This window comes from Lepidochelys olivacea, assembly GCF_965140295.1.
Source record: "Lepidochelys olivacea isolate rLepOli2 genome assembly, chromosome: 15".
Taxonomy (NCBI): Eukaryota; Metazoa; Chordata; order Testudines; family Cheloniidae; genus Lepidochelys; species Lepidochelys olivacea.
Genome location: NC_140425.1, coordinates 6,819,277 through 6,836,315, shown reverse-complemented (window position 1 = coordinate 6,836,315; position 17,039 = coordinate 6,819,277).

Sequence of the window (17,039 nt, the reverse complement as noted above, 5' to 3'; positions counted from 1 at the left end):
TATCTGAAAGGGAGTTCCAAAGAGGATGGATCTAGACTGTTCTCGGTGGTAGCAGATGACAGGACAAGGAGTAATGGTCTCAAGTTGCAGTGGGGGAGGTTTAGGTTGGATATTAGGAAAAGCTTTTTCACTAGGAGGGTGGTGAAACACTGGAATGCATTACCTAGGGAGGTGGTGGAATCTCCTTCCTTAGATATTTTTAAGGTCAGGCTTGACAAAGCCCTGGCTGGGATGATTTAGTTGGGGATTGGTCCTGCTTTGAGCAGGGGGTTGGACTAGATGACCTCCTGAGGTCCCTTCCAACCCTGATGTTCTATGATTCTATGATCTATATTTCAAATGTAGTTACCGGTGGGTGACACCAACTCGGCAAAATGTTTCCAGCCTAGACAGCTGGTTGTGAAGGGCCTATTCAGGGTAATGGGCCATTAGGAAAACAATAGGCCTTAGGAGAAGCTTATTCCCCCCGACTCCTCCAAGCCTTCCTGAGAACGCTCCAGACAGCCTGTAGTGGCTTCTCTGACTCTGCAAGGCCATGTGACCAGACCACATGACTCTGAACCCCATTTTGAGTACCTCTATTCACTTTCTCCACACCAATCATGATTTTATAGACCTAAATCATATACCTCCTTAGTCATCTCTCTTCTAAGATGAACAGTCCCAGTCTTTTTAATCTCTCCTCATGTAGAAGCTGTTCCATACCCCGAATCATTTTTGATGCCTTAATCTGTATCTTTCCCAATTCTAATATATATTTTTGAGTTGGTGTGACCAGAACGGAATGCACTATTCAAGAAGTGGGTGTACCATGGATTTATAGTGACATTATAATATTTTCTGTCTCATTATCTATTCCTTTGCTAATGGTTCTGAACATTGTTAGTTTTTTGACTGCCGTTGCACATTGAGCAGAAATTTTCAGAGAACTATCCATGATGACTTCCAGATCTTCCTAATATAGACCCCATCATTTTGTATGCATAGTTGGGATTATGTTTTTCAATTTGCATTACTTTGCACTTATTAACACAGAATTTCATCTACCATTTTTTTGCCCAGTCACCCAGTTTTGTGAGATCCATTTGTAACTCTTTGCAGTCTGCTTTGGACTTAACTATCTCGAATAATTGTCTATTGTCTGCAAACTTTGCCACCTCACTGTTTAACCGTTTTCCCAGATCATTTATGAATATGTTGAACACTGGTCCCAGTCCAGATCCTTAGTGGACCACACTATTTACTTTGAAAACTGACTGTTTATTCCTACCCTTTGTTTCTTATATTTTACCCAGTTACTGATTCATGAGAGGACCTTCCCCCTTATCCCATGACTGCTTAGAATCATAGAATCATAGAATATCAGGGTTGGAAGGGACCTCAGGAGGTCATCTAGTCCAACCCCCTGCTCAAAGCAGGACCAATCCCCAACTAAATCATCCCAGCCAGGGCTTTGTCAAGCCTGACCTTAAAAACTTCTAAGGAAAGAGATTCCACCACCTTCCTAAGTAACGCATTCTAGTGTTTCACCACCCTCTTAGTGAAAAAGTTTTTCCTAATATCCAACCTAAACCTCCCCCACTGCAACTTGAGACCATTACTCCTTGTTCTGTCATCTGCTACCACTGAGAACAGTCTAGATCCATCCTCTTTGGAACCCCCTTTCAGGTACCTGAAAGCAGCTATCGAATCCCCCCTCATTCTTCTCTTCTGCAGACTAAACAAATCCAGTTCCCTCAGCCTCTCCTCATAAGTCATTTGTTCCAGTCCCCTAATCATTTTTGTTGCCCTCCGCTGGACTCTTTCCAGTTTTTCCACATCCTTCTTGTAGCGTGGGGCCCAAAACTGGACACAGTACTCCAGATGAGGCCTCACCAATGTCGAATAGAGGGGAACGATCACGTCCCTCGATCTGCTGGCAATGCCCCTACCTATACATCCAAAAATGCCATTGGCCTTCTTGGCAACAAGGGCACACTGTTGACTCATATCCAGCTTCTCGTCCACTGTAACCCCTATGTCCTTTTCTGCCAAACTGCTGCCGAGCCATTTGGTCCCTAGTCTGTAGTGGTGCATGGGATTCTTCCATCCTAATTGCAGGACTCTGCACTTGTCCTTGTTGAACCTTATCAGATTTCTTTTGGCCCAATCCTCTAATTTGTCTAGGGCCCTCTGTATCCTATCCCTACCCTATCCCTAGCTTACTTTGCTAAGAGCCTTTACTGAGGGACCTTGAATAGCTCAGGTGTGGGAATCTCCCTCACATCCTCTGCAGTGAAGAAGGATAAAAAAAATTCATTTAGCTTTTCTCCAGTGGCCATGTCTTCCTTGAATGCTCCTTTAGCACCTCAGTTGTCCAGTGGCCCCACTGGTTGTTCGGCAGGCTTCTTGTTTCTGAAGTACTTTACTTTAATGGCAGTTAAGCCAACTGGTCTATAATTATCTGGGTTGTCCTTCCCCTTTTTATAGATAGGTACTATATTTGTCCTTTTCTAGGCCTCTGGTATCTGTTCCGTCTTCCATGGGTCTCAAAGGTAATCATGGCTCAGAGATCTCTTCAGCTAGTCCCTTAAGTATTCCTCGATGTATTTGTCAGGCCCTGCCAACATGAAGACATCTTAACTTGTCTAAGGCCTGATCTATACTACAAAGTTAAGTCAACATAAGCTGTCTTACATTGACCTAGTTTTGCATGTGTCTACATTTAAAATTTCTCTCTCACCAATGTAAGCTCTCCATTACACCAACGTAGACCACATCCCCATGTGGCGTTGAGCCATGGGCAATGTACTGAGGTCAATGCAGCATGAATGTTGACACTGAGTTACCTATGTTGACCTTAACAGCCCTCCACAGCTGTCCCACAATGCCCAGCATAAGAACATAGGAACAGCCATACTGGGTCAGACTAAAGGTCCATCTAGCCTGGTATCCTGTCTTCCAACAGTGGCCAATGCCAGGTACCCCAGAGGGAATGAACAGAACAGGTAATCATCAAGTGATACATCCCCTATCTCCCATCCCAGCTTTTGGCAAACAAAGGCTAGAGACACCATCCCTGCCCATCCTGGCTTATAGCCAGTGATGAACCTATCCTCCATGAACTTATCTAGTTCTTTTTTGAACCCTGTTATAGTCTTGGCATTCACAACATCCTCTGGCAAAGAGTTCCACAGACTGAATACGCGTTGTGTGAAAAAATGCTTCCTTTTGTTTGTTTTAAACCTGCTGCCTATTAATTTCATTTTGTGACCCCTAGTTTGTGTGTTATGAGAAGGAGTAAATAACACTTCCTTATTTACTTTCTCCACACCAGTCATGATTTTACAGACCTAAATCATATCCACCCTTAGTCGTCTCTTTTCCAAGCTGAAAAGTCCCAGTCTTATTAATCTCTCCTCATATAGAAGCTGTTCCATACCCCTAATTTTTGTTGCCCTTTTCTGAACCTTTTCCAATTCCACTGACTGGCCTGGTCACAGCTGTAAACTCCACTGCCCAGAGGTCATGGAGAACAGCAGCCATGCCCCGCTCTAATACCCTGTGAATTTCTGAAATGCCTTTTTGTGATTGTCCATATTGGTGAACACACCTAGCAGCTCTCCATTGTTGTGTGCAATGGCCCAGCTACACGCTCCAGATGCCCTCTGGCCTGGAGTAGGCAGGAGATATTGGATCTCCTGGACCTGTGGGGAAAGAGGCTGTGCAGGCACAGGTACAGACCAGTCCCATAAATGTGGACCTCTATGAGCAGATTGCACAGGGGATGGAGAAGAAGGGGTGTGACAGGGATCAGCAGCAGTGCCTCATGAAAGCAAAGGAACTGCAGCAGGCATATCAGAAGGTCCAGGAGGCCAACAGTCGATCTGGTCCCGAGCGGCAGACCTGCCGCTTTTGCAGAGTTACCTGCCATTCGGAGCCCAGGTCACAGACCCTTGGTGTGAACAGAGAGGAGAAGAAGAAGGGTGGGGGTGGGGGCTTGGTGGAAGGGGTGGTGTTGGGGGCTGAGCACCCACCGGCAGATTAGAAAGTTGGCACTGCTGTCACCAGTGACCCCTGTACAGAGAGTCCAATAGCGTTTGACTGCCGCAGCTCTGTGTCCGAGTTCCATGCAAGCTGCCCTTGTATGCTGGGGAATATGGCACAGGGGCGATGGGCAGGAGAGGTGCTTGGGCAGCAGCATTTCGGGTGAATGGGGGAGGGGAGAGGTGAAAGGCCGAACAGTGGCTGCTGGTATCTGCAGTTGCTAAACTGTCCAGATGGACGTGATTTTATAACACAAGCCTCTTTATCTGCAGCTCCCCACACTGCAGGTGGGGAGAGGGAGATGGGAAATGAGTGGTGGAAAAGCAACTGCACAAAAATAATGTGGGCGGTGTCGTTCCCAGTTGAACTACTTGGGGGAAATAGCCCACCTGGAAAGGCCCTATCCAGAGCATTGTGGTAGCTGCTCTGGACACTTACAACCTGAATATAACGTTCTATGGGAATGATGGCTCCAGGCAAATAAACCACAATTCCGCTCCCGCAAACAGCAGGCTAAGTGTTATGCGCTGAATTGACTGTAATGTAGAAACCAGCACTCTTATGGATGGAACATTTTATTTTATATGCACCTTTAAAACCTAGAGCCCCCCCGAGAGACAGCAACAGGGTGAGGGCATCATCAAACACGAAGGCTGGGACAATGCTGCGGGCATTGCTCTGACTGCTCAGAAGAGAGCTGGGTTCTTCCTACTCTTTGATTATTGACATGCCAATTTGATGGCTAATTTTCCCCCAGTGATGTTTTCTCACTAGGTGAGGATAATGGGGCAGTTAGGCAGCAGCAGAGAGAATAATGAGCAGCTGTTGGTGTAAGTGAGGCAGATAATAACTATCAGGCTCGTCTTGGAAAAAAGAGCCCTCCCACAGCTTTGAAAACAGCAGTGGGTCCCGCAGCGAGAAGAGACCTGTGAGATTTAGCGTTAACGAGATACGTTAATGACTATGGATGGAAGGCGGTCGATAAAATGAGAGTCTGGTGAGCAAGAGCCAGGCCAGAGCTGGAGGAGCCTTTAATAGAAGGGTTCATCCATTTCAATTTGAATGCTGAACAGCTGCTGGTCTGTAGTTATGAACCTCCAGGAGAATGAGATTTTGTGAGCATGAACATTTAGCAAATGGCTCTTCTTTGTGGGTGAAACTCTCCTCTCTGCAGAATGCCAGAACAAGGCCTGGCATCACCAAACTAGTGCTCAAGCAGAAGAGAAGTGTGGCTTACATCTTGGGCTACCTCACTCCTGTGCTGGGGACAGGGAGGGCTTGCACCCAGAATACATTGCCGTGTGCCTGTGCAAACAGGATTATTCACATGCAAACAAGAGTGTTTTCTACTTGCAAATTGTTAGTCTGTATTTTCTTGTTTGTAAAGTTCCATTTATCCAGTCAGAGCAGAAATAATAGTACGTGGCTTTGGTGAATATAGTAGAATAAACAGTTCAATAATGCCTCATTTCTCTCATCCTTTGTCTATCTTGACTGTTAACACTGTCAGCTCTGGGAGTGGGGGGTACGGACTCTCTTGCTGTGTGTTTGTACAGCACCTAGCACCATGGAACCATGATATCAGCCATGGATGGTGGGTATCATAGGCTGGGGGAGGCTGTGCTTCCCCAAACAGCCAGGTGTGGCCCCGCCCATGCTCTGCCCCAGGGAGGTTCCCTCCTGCTTCCTGCTCTGTGGCTCCCTGTGTGCCGTGGCCCCGGCTCGGGTTACGCTGCCTGCCTTCCTGGCACTCCGGGACTGGGGAGGCTGAAGCTGCGCCGCCCGCCTTCCTGGCGCTCCAGTGCTGGGGGCGCTAGCCTGGGGCGGAGGCTGGCGGCTGCAGTGGGGGAGCTCTGGCTCTGGCAAGGGGGCAGACGGGGCAGGGTCTCAGGCAGAAGGGGAGGGGCCTGGGGCTAGACCCCCACAGCTGGTGGTTCACGCGCTGCCCATGATATCAGCTGTTATTGAGATGTTGATTCCTGTTTCCAGTGGTGCCAGCTTTCATCACCCACTTGTTAAATGTGCAAATACCTTCATGCTTTTTCCCTTGCTGCCCCTCATGCTTGGGAAGAGCTCCCCGTAAAATCCATGAACCGACCTCACTGTCCTCCTTCCAATCCCTCCTTAACACTCTCCTTTGCCAAGAGGCCCACAAAAATTTGCCACTGGTTAGACTGCTGGTGTGCTGATACCACTGCCTACCACACTGACCAGTATTGTCTCATTGTTTCCTTGTACTCACCCATCTGTCTGTGTCCATCTGCGTCTTTCGTCTTATGCTCAGCTTGACAACTCTTTGGGGCTCTCTTTGTACAGCACCTGTCACAAGGGGGTCCTGACCTATGATTGGGGCTCCTGGGTGCCACAGCAACAACAGCAACAATAATAACAATCGTCATCATCATCTGTTGGGGCCTCTGGGTACCACCACATTTCAAAGGCATAGGTTCATAGAGCCCAAGGCCAAAAAGAACCATGGCGATAACCTAGTGTGACCTCCTGAGAAACACAGGCCAGAGAACTGCCCCAAAATAATCCCTAGATCAGAGCTTGTAGAAAAACATCCCATCTTGATCGAAAAATTGTCAGTGATGGAGAATCTACCACAACCTTTGGGAAATGGTCCCATTGGGGTTATGTGCTGCGGCGGGTACCTCACACAGCCCCTGAATGGGTTATTGTGGGCCTGAGGGGCCAGTTAAGGTACTTGGCTGCTCTTCGAGCGGGAGCCAGGCTTAATGGAACTAGAGGTTCAGCTGTGCTGGAGTAGGCTGAAATATAAAGCCAGGAGGTTTGCAGCAGAAAGAGTCTGCAGGGAAAGAGTCTGCAGTCACTTTCTGAGAGCAGAGGGGAGATGAGGGGAAAACCCAAGAGGGAGAATAAGCCCCAGGGTTCTAGCCCTAGAACAAGGGTCATTCTGAGGAGGAGTTGTGGGGAAAGGAAGCCTGAACAGGCTAGGTACGAAGAAACCCAAGGAAACAGCACTAAGGGCTAGACCTTGGCTGCTTGTTATATGATCCCTGGGCTGGAACCAAGTATAGAGGATGGGCCTAGGTTCCCCTACCAGTCACTGTGAAGTATCACAGGAGCGTTGGAGATGCCAAGCGGACAGCTGATCTGGAGAGACTTTATTACCACAGAAGGGAAGGACTATTGTGATTAGCCAGAGGGCTAAGTCATGAAGGTGAGGCGCTGTAGTTCCTGGGAAGCAAGAGAGGAGCTGGAGAGGGGGAACTGCCAGAAAAGTGGGTCTGGCTGGCAGAGCTAATCCCTAGATGTGGCCAGAAGACACGCTAGCAGTGAGTAGAGGTCCCCGTGACAGGTTAATTACTCTCACTGTTAAAAATTTACTATTTAAAACTTATTATTATTGGCTCAATTTGTTTGCATAAGCTGGCCATTGGAGAATTCCAGTTAATGAGTAGATCTGTAAAAGTCAAAGCTTGCATGAGAATAATTCACGTACAGGAAATTCATCCAAACCATTATTCGCACTGAACAATTCAACCAGCGCAAGTCAATAATTAGAAAAGAGCTGTAGAGGAACAGCATAGTAATTAGCATGGGACTTTGAAGGTTCTCCTCATTGCTGCTAATACTCTCCATGATAATGTAACGACCCTTATTTCTGAAATCAGAGATTACAAGGGTCATCGTCATCTGCTTCTTAATGTTTGTCACTAAAGTTTTGTGAGAGTTTTGATGGGAATCATTAATGCTGTCTATGAGTCATGTTCCATGACATATGGGGTTAGTTAGATTCTCATTTGTATAGTCCTTTAAAAATTACCAAGATTTAAAGATTATCATAATTTCTACAACGACTGCTGTCAAACAAAGTCCTTACTTACAAGTACTTTTTTAAGTGTTGGATTTCTTAGTTGCACCTTTTCTTTACATTGTAGTTAACTATAATGGCATCTGCAGTGCTGTGATTTATTCCCAGAGGGGTGGTTGCTATATTTGTGTGGCCCTAGATAATATTGTGTATGTTTCTGCTTGATGTAAGCATAATTTGTATACAAGCAAGCACACACACGAGCAGCTTTATGCGTGTGAATAATCCCTGCCTATATGCACAAAGTCAACACCAGAGCTGGTGTTTGCAGGAACCTTGTAAAGTCCAAGAAGTGGGTGATTGGCTGGCTTAGCTCTCATATGGCAAATCAAGTAGGGATGTGGGCAGCTGGAGGCAGATGAGGGATTGGCTAATTTTCCTCTGATGTCACAACCCGACTGGGGAGGTGAGGTGACAGAAGAGGGGTCGGTGATTGGCTGATTTGCTTCTGATGTAACAACCCCAACTGCCCCAGAAGGAGGAGCTCCCTCTACTGATTCACCAGCATCTTTTCCCTGCACCAACTGGAGGTCTCCCATCAAAGTGCAGACTTGGGCAGCAAGCTCATCAAAGACCAGAGTGGTATGGCTGGTGGCAAGGCCTTCTGCACACTATAATGTCCAGGTAGGCATCAGGGAGTTAGGGATGGAGCTCCCTCATGCTATCAGCTTCCTTCTGAGCACTGAACATGGAGGCTCGGATTGTCCTCTACCAAGGATCACCACTTCTGAGATACAAAAACACGGGCCATGGGGGATGATCCTGAGCCCATAAAACCAGATAGCTGGCAGCGTGTCCTTGTTTTTGCAACTACCACACAACAGTGGGCTTCAGCTCCCCAAAGCTAATGGCCTGTCCCCTCAACTGTCTGGCACTGTGTACCAAGCATGCATGCCGATTTCCTTCCTCAAAAAAAGGCACAATCCTGGAAGAACCTGCGCAGGTAGCAACCTTACCCGTGCCATCAAAACCCTGTCTTGGTGGCAGGAAATCTCCATGGGGATTCCCTTGTGAAGGTCTCCCCACTGTCCCATCAGGGGAAGGGCCAGGCTTAGTCGCCCACATAGAAACCATCAGAGGGTACTGTCTGGACTCAGGGCCTGCAGCAGAGCTAATCTCCAGGCAAGCTCATGAGCGCATAGTAGGCTGCCTCATTGGTTGCTCTGACAGACTTGGGGGGGAGAGTCAGCAGACTGGCTCTTAATCACAGTAGCAGCTGCTCAAAGCATTTGCTGACGGCTCTTATTGTGCTTGTGTCTGCTTCTTCCCAGCCTTCCTCCTTCCTTGACTCCAGCCTTTCACCTGCCTCACCTCACGCCAGGTCCCGACCCTTGGCTCCCATTCCTGACCTCTGACTCTGACCCTTGGCTCTGGCTCCTGCCCTCAGACCTTGGGCTCCGATTCCTGACTACCGACACCTCCTCCAATCATTAGGCACAACTGCCCACGTCCTGGTCACTGACATGGATGTCCCCAAGCCCAGAAGATCCCCAGGGATCCCTAGGAGGCCAAGTCTGCGCCTCCACAGGGGCTGTGATCCTTGTGGGCCCTGCAGCTCCTTGACAGCCTGGCTTCACTTGAGCCGTGCTACCAGAGCCCCCCACCTCCCGCTGCTGCTGGCCCCAGCGCCTGTGGTGGGCAGGGCTTTGTATAAAGGATAATAGAGCCCCAGGCTATATTACACGTACAGGGACTGATCAGGGATGAAGTACATCTCTCCACCTGCCCCCTTCTCCTTCCAACTCTCTCCACTCTGGCAGTGTGGATTTCAGCCCACATGGGAAGGCCTCGGTGGGTATAGCAGGGAGGAAGAGTGCGGAGTGCAGGCAGCTGACCCCTCCCGTTCCATGCACCCATGTAGGGAACAGGATCTGCCTCCAGGACAATGCTGAATGTTGTGACATTCTGTCCAGGGATGACGTTTGGCTTAGTTCCCATGCAGCACCTCGGCAGGAGCCCGGTCAGGGCATAAGAAGAGCCCAATGGACTACATGGGAGAGACTCAGCCATTCTGTTCTATTAGCCAGTGCATCAGAATGGAAGCCGCCAGCTCAGCACAAGCCCTGGGGGAAGCATGAGACTTTGGAGCCAAGAATGCTGTGGGCAGCCAGAGGGTTGCTAACCTTGAGCACAAGGTGATGTGCTCCAGGGCAAGGCTCACCCACCAGCCACATGGCTGCTTGCTGCACAGTCCCCACAAACCTGCCCGCTCCCTCGGCTCTGCTTAGAGTGCAGCTGGATGCCTCACACGCAGGCAAGGTGCTCTGTAGCCGAAGTAAAGCGCTGAACAGAAATTAAATTATAACCACTGGAATGCTCTTAATCTTTGTCCCGTGCACCGCCTGGTGCTTTCTGAGGAACAGAGCGGGCGTGCTGTAATTCCCTAAATACCAGCAAGCCAGGATGTGCTGCGCATAAACGCTGAGTGCACGACTTCCCCAGCAGCTCTTCCCCGGCTCCCACTCTTCAAAGCAATTGGCTGGAAAGCACAGTAGAGATTTCTCCTTTCCTTTCCTTCGGCCCTGTTGTTGGAGTGAGTGGCGGGGCCGGCTCTCACAGAGTGGGGGAACTGGATAGCAGAGGAGCTCTCGCTGGAGTATGATGCCCAGAGATGCTCACCATAGGGGGAAACCTATGCCACCGCACAGGGCCAGCCTGAGACCTGAGTGTCACTAACCCCTCGGGAGAAGATGAGGGGTGGGATGGGTGGGCCACGTATGGGCTAAAAGCAGAGCAAGAGGCAGGAGCTGAGGTGCTCTGGGTCTCTGGGACAAGGAGAAGGAGCCCACACTTGATGTGGATGGTGGGGGAAGTCAGTGATCACGTGTGAAGAGGCTCAGACAGACAGGAAGGAAGCAGCCCCATGTGCCCTGTTGACTTATCCTTCATAGTCTCTTCCACTGAAGCCATCTGTGGGCTGGAAGCCTGAATGGGGTGATGTGAGCCTGGAGACAGTTACACACTAGGTGTGCTCTGCTGGTCCCAGCACGGTGTGAAGGAACAGGCTGGACCTGCTGGCCAGGTTAAAGCTCTAGCCATTCCCGCTGGCATGTTTCCCATTGCTGCACACAGAGCTGGAGTAGGAGGACTGACCCACAGCCTCCCAGGGCTCTGGGGCTTGGCTCAGTTCAGAAATGCAGCCTGGAGTTTGTCTGACCTGTGCTGGCCTCTGGGGCCTGCAACCCTGGGCTGAAAATCTGCGGAGAAGCCTTCCCTTGGGCCGGGTCTGGAACGAAAGCACCGCCTGGCAGCTCCTCCACTGCATGTCCCTGCCCAGGCCAGGAAAAGAGCAGCTGGGGGCTGGCCAATCCCAGAGGGTCCAAAGTCATCAGTCAGACCCCGACAACCAGGCGATTTTGATACAATGGGGGATTCTTGGTCTGTCTCTGGATTTTTGCCTCCCCCCATCTGCATGTTGCCAACACTCCCAAATGTGTTGGCCCTTGCTGCAAGAGCTTTCCCCCACATCTGCCCATCCCCAGCCCAGAGATTAATCCTGCCCCCAACTCCCCATCAATTCTGCCCCCTGCCCCCGAATCCCCACCCCTGCTCTTCTTGCAGCTCCAGCACCTCTTCAGCCCCCTCTCCCAGATGGGTGGGGGGTGGGCAATCCTGTCCACCCAATGCCCATATTAGTTCTGCTCATCTCCCTACCCCCACACCCGCCCAGCCCCCCCCAAGTCACCCATCAGTGCTGCAAAACCCCCCACACAAGCAGGGAGATGTGCGCAGAGGAGCTGAGCGGCTGCAGGATGAGAACAGGGGCTTCCACAGTATTTTCACAGCAGAACAGCTTTTGTTTCTGCCCAGTAATTAGTGCCTGGCACCTGCCAGCAGCACTCTCTTCCCCCCGCACCCCCCCGGCACCCTCCCTAGCACAGCCAGCTAACAGGAGATGCTCAGAGACCCGAATGTAGCACCTGCTGCCCAGGTGCTCAGGCCAGAGGCTGGCATCACCCATGGCTCGAGAAGACTCTGCACCGCTTGAGTTCGCTCTGCTAACCTGAGCCGCTTGTTGTAAAGGCTCCAGAGAAGTCGCTGCTCCCCAGCTTGCCCGTGAGTGGGGAAGGTCAAGCCGGCTCCAACTGTCTCTTGGTTAGTGCTGCAGCTGCTGCGTGATGCTGCGCTGAGCCCCGCACGGGTGGGATGATGGGAAGCAGCCGAGGGAGCACTCGCTAAGTTACGCATAACTCCAGGGCCTGGTCGTGCATCCAGGGCTAGCACACAAGCATCATGAGGAAGGGCCCATAAGTGGGGTGACATCAAATGGAGCTTTAGAGGCCCTGCACCTCCAACCACAAAGCAGCAGTGGAGGAAGAGAGGAAAGGAGGGAGCAGCACAATGGTTCTGCCCTCTGCCTGGCATCAAGCCTGCAGCCTGTGGCTGGCACCACTTCACTTATTAGTGATACATTAAATCCCAATTGTTTCTTAATCCTCTTGAAATGGGATAACAAGACATTTAATTAGCACATAGCAAAACATGTAATTCTGATGAGGAGACACCGGTTAGCATACCAGCTACCAAATGTCAAGATGCATTTTTAGAACGGAATTAATTCTATTTGCCAGAGTTCCCTTGTTAAATGTCAATTTCCTTACGACTTGGATATGTTAAACAAGCCAGGCATTGGAAAGCACTTGTGCAATCAAGTTTAGCATGTGGCAGGTAGATTTCTCTCCCTTCTACAAGTCTGAAACTTTCTTTTCCCAATTAATATTTCATTTTATAAGAGCTGTCTTATTAATTCTTAATTAAATGCTTATTTGAGACACTCTCCTGATTGTATAAACTAATGAAGAACAATATGAACTATTTATTCAGCCTCTAGTCATTTTCCTTGGTAAAGAGGCTGGGCCTGGATGGCTGCTTTCATGTCTTGCTGTGCCTCAGTGCTACAGCTGGAAAAATACCTCAAAACATTGTCCACATATCATCGTGCAAATGAAAATTTGAGCTCACTTCAGCTGTGACTGTGACTCTTACACTCACTCTTCCCTAAGATTCTAGTCAATGAGTTTGCCGGCAAAAATGATCCCAGCAACCATTTCAGGTGAGAGTTAGGTAAAGTTGCAAAAAGTGAATTCAGAATCCATGTCAGGGTGAAATTCATCCCTGTGCTGGGAGCCAGGCCAAGAGCTGGGCAGGATGTATGTGGTGTCTAGGCCTTGTGGGACTTAGTGATTGATAGGGCTCACGCCGACCCTTTGCACAGGGATGAATGTCACCCAAACATGAACATTTCCATTGAGTTACCCAACCAAACAGTGCACACAAACATAACATATGATCTCAGCATCCAGTCAAAAAGAACCAACACCACTTGAATTTCAAATTATCACAATGAAGGGATGGAGAATAGTTTACAGGCCACATACGATCTGCAGAATTAATTCAGCAAACAACTGCACAGGGTCACAGATTTCAGGTCAGAAGGGACCTTATTATCACCCAGTTTGCCCTCCTCCATAGCACTGGCCAGAGAATATCAGCCAGTGATTCCTACCTAGACCCCAGGAACATGATGCAAGTGCATTCCTGGTGCAAGTGCTAGAGGAGCCAACTGGGGGGGAGCTTTTCTTGATCTGCTGCTCACAAACAGGGAAGAATTAGTGGGGGAAGCAAAAGTGGATGGGAATCTGGGAGGCAGTGACCATGAGTTGGTTGAGTTCAGGATCCTGACACAGGGAAGAAAGGTAAGCAGCAGGATACGGGCCCTGGACTTCAGGAAAGCAGACTTCGACTCCCTCAGGGAACGGATGGGTAGGATCCCCTGGGGGACTAACATGAAAGGGAAAGGAGTCCAGGAGAGCTGGCTGTATTTCAAGGAATCCCTGTTGAGGTTACAGGGACAAACCATCCCGATGAGTCGAAAGAATAGTAAATATGGCAGGCGACCAGCTTGGCTTAACGGTGAAATCCTAGCGGAACTTAAACATAAAAAAGAAGCTCACAAGAAGTGGAAGGTTGGACATATGACCAGGGAAGAGTATAAAAATATTGCTCGGGCATGTAGGAATGATATCAGGAGGGCCAAATCGCACCTGGAGCTGCAGTAGCGAGGGATGTTAAGAGTAACAAGAAGGGTTTCTTCAGGTATGTTGGCAACAAGAAGAAAGCCAAGGAATGTGTGGGCTCCTTACTGAATGAGGGAGGCAACCTAGTGACAGAAGATGTGGAAAAAGCTAACGTGCTCAATGCTTTTTTTGCCTCTGTTTTCACTAACAAGGTCAGCTCCCAGACTGCTGCGCTGGGCATCACAACATGGGGAGTAGATGGCCAGCCCTCTGTGGAGAAAGAGGTGGTTAGGGACTATTTAGAAAAGCTGGACGTGCACAAGTCCATGGGGCCGGACGAGTTGCATCCGAAAGTGCTGAAGGAATTGGCGGCTGTGATTGCAGAGCCATTGGCCATTATCTTTGAAAACTCATGGTGATCAGGGGAAGTCCCAGATGACTGGAAAAAGGCTAATGTAGTGCCAATCTTTAAAAAAGGGAAGAAGGAGGATCCTGGGAACTACAGGCCAGTCAGCCTCACCTCAGTCCCCGGAAAAATTATGGAGCAGGTTCTCAAGGAATCAATCCTGAAACACTTACATGAGAGGAAAGTGATCAGGAACAGTCAGCATGGATTCACCAAGGGAAGGTCATGCCTGACTAATCTAATCACCTTCTATGATGAGATTACTGGTTCTGTGGATGAAGGGAAAGCAGTGGATGTATTGTTTCTTGACTTTAGCAAAGCTTTTGACACGGTCTCCCACAGTATTCTTGTCAGCAAGTTAAAGAAGTACAGGCTGGATGAATGCACTATAAGGTGGGTAGAAAGTTGGCTAGATTGTCGGGCTCAATGGGTAGTGATCAATGGCTCCATGTCTAGTTGGCAGCCGGTGTCAAGTGGAGTGCCCCAGGGGTCGGTCCTGGGGCCGGTTTTGTTCAATATCTTCATAAATGATCTGGAGGATGGTGTGGATTGCACTCTCAGCAAATTTGCGGATGATACTAAACTGGGAGGAGTGGTAGATATGCTGGAGGGGAGGGATAGGATACAGAAGGACCTAGACAAATTGGAGGATTGGGCCAAAAGAAATCTGATGAGGTTCAATAAGGATAAGTGCAGAGTCCTGCACTTAGGACGGAAGAACCCAATGCACAGCTACAGACTAGGGACCAAATGGCTAGGCAGCAGTTCTGCGGAAAAGGACCTAGGGGTGACAGTGGACGAGAAGCTGGATATGAGTCAGGAGTGTGCCCTTGTTGCCAAGAAGGCCAATGGCATTTTGGGATGTATAAGTAGGGGCATAGCGAGCAGATCGAGGGACGTGATCGTTCCCCTCTATTCGACATGGGTGAGGCCTCATCTGGAGTACTGTGTCCAGTTTTGGGCCCCGCACTACAAGAAGGATGTGGATAAATTGGAGAGAGTCCAGCAAAGGGCAACAAAAATGATTAGGGGTCTGGAACACATGACTTATGAGGAGAGGCTGAGGGAACTGGGATTGTTTAGTCTGCAGAAGAGAAGAATGAGAGGGGATTTGATAGCTGCTTTCAACTACCTGAGAGGTGGTTCCAGAGAGGATTGTTCTAGACTATTCTCAGTGGTAGAAGAGGACAGGACAAGGAGTAATGGTCTCAAGTTGCAGTGGGGGAGGTTTAGGTTGGATATTAGGAAAAACTTCTTCACTAAGAGGGTGGTGAAACACTGGAATGCATTACCTAGGGAGGTGGTGGAATCTCCTTCCTTAGAAGTTTTTAAGGTCAGGCTTGACAAAGCCCTGGCTGGGATGATTTAATTGGGGATTGGTCCTGCTTTGAGCAGGGGGTTGGACTAGATGACCTCCTGAGGTCCCTTCCAACCCTGATATTCTATGATTCTATGAGCCCGAACTAGAGCACAGCTTTTCGAATGCCACCAATGGACACTGTGATGGAGTCCGTTTAGGTAACTGTCCTAGTGTTTCATTATCTTCACAATTAAACATGGTCATCTTCTGTCCAGTTTCAATTTGTCTGACTGTGACTCCCTGCCATTGGATCTCATTATGCCTTTGTCTGCTGGATTAAAGAGCCTTCTGCTATGAGCAATCTTCTCCCTATGTAGGGACTTGTGGACCACACTCAAGCTGTTTCTTAGCTTTCTTGTCATTAGGCTAAATAGACTGAACTCCTTTAGCTGTCATCATAAGGTGGGTTTCCCAGAACTCAAATCATTCTTGTGGCTTTTCTCTGAACACTGGCTAATTTCTCAGCATCCTTGTTCAAGTGTTTGTACCACTTGAACATCTGATAGCCCAGTTGTGGTTCCACCCAAGGGTAATATCTCCCTTCTTCTCCTACTCACTGTTCCCCTGATTATATATCCAAGGAGCACACTAACTTGCTAAGGCACCTGCATCTCACTGGCAACTCATGAGCAGTTGGCTTCCACCATGACCCCGACTCCTTTTCAGGGTCACTGCTTTCCAGGATATGGTCCCTCATATTGTAAGTGTGGTCTACATTCTTGGCTCCTCGATGGATGACCTTCCATTTGTCTGCACTAAAACACATGTTGTTTGACCACACCCAGCTTACTAAGTGACCCACATGGGTCTGTATCTGTTCTGTGTCCCTGAGGTTATTTGACACCAAGGACATGTCTACACTACGAGCACAGCTGCAGTGCCACAGCATAGCCACTTCCTACATCGACAGAAAGGGCTCTTCCAGTGTAGATGATCCACCTCCTCCAGTGGTGGTAGCTAGGTTGACAGAAGAATTCTCCTGTCACTCCCCTGAGCGACATCGCTAGGTTGATCTAAATTTTAAGTGTAGACCTGAGCCAAGTTTTTGTGTCATATGCAAACTTTGTCAACAACAATTGAATATTTTCTTCTGGATGATCCATAAAGATATTGAAAAGGGTTGGGCCAAGAACCAATCCCTATAGGTCCCCACTCGAAAAAACAAAGCCCTTTGGATAATGTTTGAACCATGTAAGAAAATCATAAGCTGTAGTAATAGAACAATGGTAAGCTGCTTGGGGCCAGGTGAAGAGGAAGAATGATTTTTTGTGAATGATTTTCTCAGCTCTTCTCACCCGTGACACCACAGGATGTTCAGGAGCTAAGAGCATGTTTATGCACTGCATGAAGGGAGCTGCAATGAGACTTCAGCCTCTGAAGTGAGGCCATTTC